The sequence below is a fragment of the Rosa chinensis genome, chromosome 6 (genome assembly GCF_002994745.2).
Source record: "Rosa chinensis cultivar Old Blush chromosome 6, RchiOBHm-V2, whole genome shotgun sequence".
Taxonomy (NCBI): domain Eukaryota; kingdom Viridiplantae; phylum Streptophyta; class Magnoliopsida; order Rosales; family Rosaceae; genus Rosa; species Rosa chinensis.
Window position 1 is genome coordinate 20179268 of NC_037093.1, and position 4046 is coordinate 20183313.

The window sequence follows — 4046 nt, forward strand, 5'->3', positions numbered from 1 at the left end:
AAGCTCCAGAGGTGCAAAGAGGGTGAGACCAACTGGATACGAAATTAGACTCATGAATATATCGGAAGGTAAAATTTCACTGAAGTATCATATCTGAGTCAAACATCGTTGGCCTCCAAACTCACTGATCTGTTCTGCAGTTTCTGCTGTGCCCTGTTTCTGACCTCTGTCACTTGGAACACAATATCTGAAGCTAGGAAGGTTCAAATGGAAAACTGCTGTACCAACATATAGAGGACATGTGAAGATACATTGTTGAAAAATTTGAGCTCCAAATAACTTAATATGTAGAGGGTGTAGCTTCTCAAAATCACTCTACAGTAGCTGTCTCTGTTCTGACCTCCTTGCATTGATCACTAAATAACTTGAGTTTCAGTGATTCAAAGATGCTGAAATTTTGGCATAAAACAGTTGACATATAGAATAATAGCTCTAGAAAATTTCAGCTAAAAATAGCATGTATAATGGAAGATATAGTCACCTAAATTCAACTGAATTTTCAGAACAGAAACTGCTCACTACCAAATTAATTCTTCTTCACATTTCCAACTCCGGACACCTCCCATCCTCCCAAAAAGATGGCTAAATAGCCTTATTGATGCAAAATGAACAAGTAAATTTTAAAACTACCTAGGGTTGCCTCCCTAGAAGCGCTTGTTTTTAAAGACCCCAAGCCGGTCTTCTTCACTCTTCGTCCTCAAGGTGGCTCAAAGGATGTCTTCTTACCACCCACAACAATTGTGCTAGCATCACTATCATTTCCAAAACATCTAGCAATTGAAGAAGCAAGTTTGTAACTTGAAGGTGGAGGCCAATCATACCTCTTAGATCCTTCCTTCTTGACAACTCCACAAACCTCCCTTAACTTCTTGTTGGACTCCTTTTGTGCCTCACTCAATGGTGGACTCTTCTTCTCGTGTTGCTCATAAGTCTCAAGAATAGGGGTTGTTAGCTTTTCAAGCTCGATAGTAGGCTCCAAAGTAGAAGTAGGAACTACATCATCATGCTTCAATGGTGGCTCATTGTCATAACCCCAAATAGGTGAGAAATGATTTTGTGCACGGAGTGTAGGCTTGGAGGAATTCAAAGGTCCAAAGATCCGCTCACTCTTGGCTGCATTACCCTTCACTAAATTGATAGAGAGCACACTCTTCACTATTTCCGGAGGATATATGGGTTCAAGACTCTTAAGTAATACCTTTTCTCCCAATACCTTCATTTTAATGGTGCCCTTTTGAACATTAATTTTTATTCCCGCGGTTGCCATAAAGGGTCTACCAAGAATGATAGGTATGTCTTTGTCACTATGAGGTCCATCATCCATATCTAATACCACCAAATCCGCCGGCAAGTAGAACTTATCAACCTTGATTAACACATCTTCAACAACACCCATGGCTCTCTTAATACTCCGATCCGCAAGTTGCAAGAATATAGGAGTAGCTTTAATAGGTCCAAGGTCAAGTTTCCGGAAAGTCTCAAAAGAAATAATGTTAACACTTGAACCAAGGTCCATCAAAGCTCTATCAAAGACTTTCTCACCAATAGTGCAAGAGATATTAAAGCTCCCCGGATCCTTGAGTTTTGGGGGAATCCGTCTTTGCAAGATAGCACTAACCTCCTCACAAATCTCGAACCGCTCATCATTCTTTATCTTCCTCTTATGGGTGCACAAGTCCTTTAGAAATTTTGCATAAACCGGCATTTGTCGAAGGAGCTCAATCAAAGGTATATTGACATTGACCTTCTTTAAAATATCATGCACTTCGGACATCAAGCCAACTTTCTTCTTCTTCCCACTATTCTTCACATTTTCCTTTCTTGGCACATTAGGGTAGGGAAGTTGAGGTTCCTGTATGCTCAAGTCAAGAGGTGGATCAAAGGTGAGACTCCCGGTGGTGCCCCTAAGGGTAGTCACGGTCCCACTAGGGTTCTTAGCCCTCAAGGCCTCGCCTAGTGATGAGTAGACCGGACTACTCCTATCCCTAGAGCTACCGTGCACATGTCGGTCTTCCTCCTTATTTCTCCCCTCTTTTTCTCTAGAAGTAGATGGCTCAAACTCATGTGTGGTGGGTCTAATGTCATCAGGAACCTTCCTAGAGGTGTCATTGGCCTTAGATGGGTCCCTAGCCTCCATGGCCTCACCATCTAATTTAGGGTCCGAGACATCCTCATCCCTAGAAGTGTTCTTTCTCAATAAAGCTCTTTCCTTGCCGCTATCAATCAAACCATATTTGCTTGCATTGTTCTCAAAGGACAAGAAACCATAACCTTTGCCAAGATTAGCTCCTCCGGAAGGTACATTTTCTTCCCCTCCGGCTACCTTATCCACCCCCTTATTTCTTCTTTTGGCATTCAACTCCATATTTACCGGAAGGTACATTTTCTTCCCTTCCGGTCCCATCCTCCTTATGATAAAAAGAATCATGATGTGTAAGCAATTGGTCATCAACAACATGGCCAAGAGGTACATTTTCTTCCCTCTTGGCCCCATATGAATGCAAACCGACATCATCATCAAATGAAGGATCTGTATGGAGACTAGAAGATGTAGGCATGTAAACATGATTATCATATACCTTTCCCGAACGTAGAGTGGTGACCGCATTGCATTCATGGAGTTTTCCTCTTGGGTTTGGCTCCGGTTGTGAAGGTAAGGCTCCTTGTTGACGTGTGCTAAGCTCCTTTGCCATTTGATTCAATTGCACTTCTAATAGTCCCATTTGTTTTTGCATGGTGGCTTGACCTTGGGATAGTATAGTAATGCATTGAGACATAGAAGAAAGAGCATCATCACTTGCACTCTTCTTCTCCTCCGGTTGTGAGGCAATGGGAACACCTTGAAACTTGTTAGGACCATAGCCACCACCTTGAGTAAACCCGGGAGGAGCATTTTGAGCATGAAATCCTTGACTTGAGGTGGATTGGCATTGAGAACTTGGCCCGTATGCTTGCTGTCCATGTTGACCAAATTGTGAAAATTGAGTGTTGCCTTGGTGTGCATTGCCATAATGAGCGAAATTTGATGAATCTTGACCTTGGCCACCTCTAAAGCTTTGCTTTCCACCTTGAAACCCACTAGATGAACCTCCTTGGTCTCTCCAAGAAAAATTAGGGTGATTCCTCCAACCCGGATTGTATGTAGGTGAGTAAGGATCATTTCGAGGGTGCCCACCATAAGAATTCACGGCCTTTACTTGCTCTTGAACAAAATCCGGATAATTTGGAGCAAGATGACATTCACTAGTAGCATGTATAGGTGAATCACATAGAAGACATAGAGATGAAGACATAGAAGCGGCCTTGACATGATGTGTAGATGAACCACGCTCTTGAGCTTGAAGAAGTAAATCAAGCTTTCTCTCAAGCTTCCTATAATCGGCACTAGAGCTCTCTTGGGCAACCCTTGTCTCATGAGTGCTCTTGGTATCATAATATGGATCTTTCCTCACTCTTTCCCTCCTAGAATCATGATCATCCCATTGCCTCGATTGTCGACCCAAGTGCTCAAGTATATCCCATGCCTCGGTTTGACCATGACTATGAAGTGAGCCTTGTGCGGCAACATCAACCCTCCTCCTCTCATGTGGTAACAAACCACCATAGAAACCTTCAATCATCATAGACTTAGTCAAGCCATGATGGGGACATGCATTGCAAATATCCTTGTACCTATCCCATGCCTCCCAAAAGGTCTCATGATCACGTTGAGTGAAGAGTAAGAGCTCATGTCTCATGCTAGTGGTCTTGTGTGGTGGGTAGTAAGCATCCAAGAAAATGTCCATCAACTCCTCCCATGATCGTATACTCCTCGGTTGTAGCTTCAAAAACCATCCCTTTGCATCATCTCTAAGTGAGAAAGGAAACAACCGCATCTTAAACTCACCCTCGGGAAGTCCACCCTTTGACATAGTGCTCACAATCGCCTCAAAGTCTTGCATATGGTTGATGGCCTTCTCGGATGATGTCCCACGGAAAATAGGCAAGATGCTCAATTGTTGTGGCTTGATCTCGAAGTCCACCTCTCTAACCGGAAGTACCAAGCA

The 4046-nt window shown here is 43.1% G+C and overlaps 1 non-coding gene across 1 annotated transcript; it reads left to right on the plus strand.

The window, feature by feature from the left end:
* The first annotated feature begins 3633 nt into the window (after window positions 1-3633).
* Window positions 3634-3740, plus strand: LOC112174972. The gene has a single exon (XR_002926277.1). It is a non-coding gene; the product is annotated as a small nucleolar RNA R71 (small nucleolar RNA).
* Window positions 3741-4046: the final 306 nt, after the last annotated feature.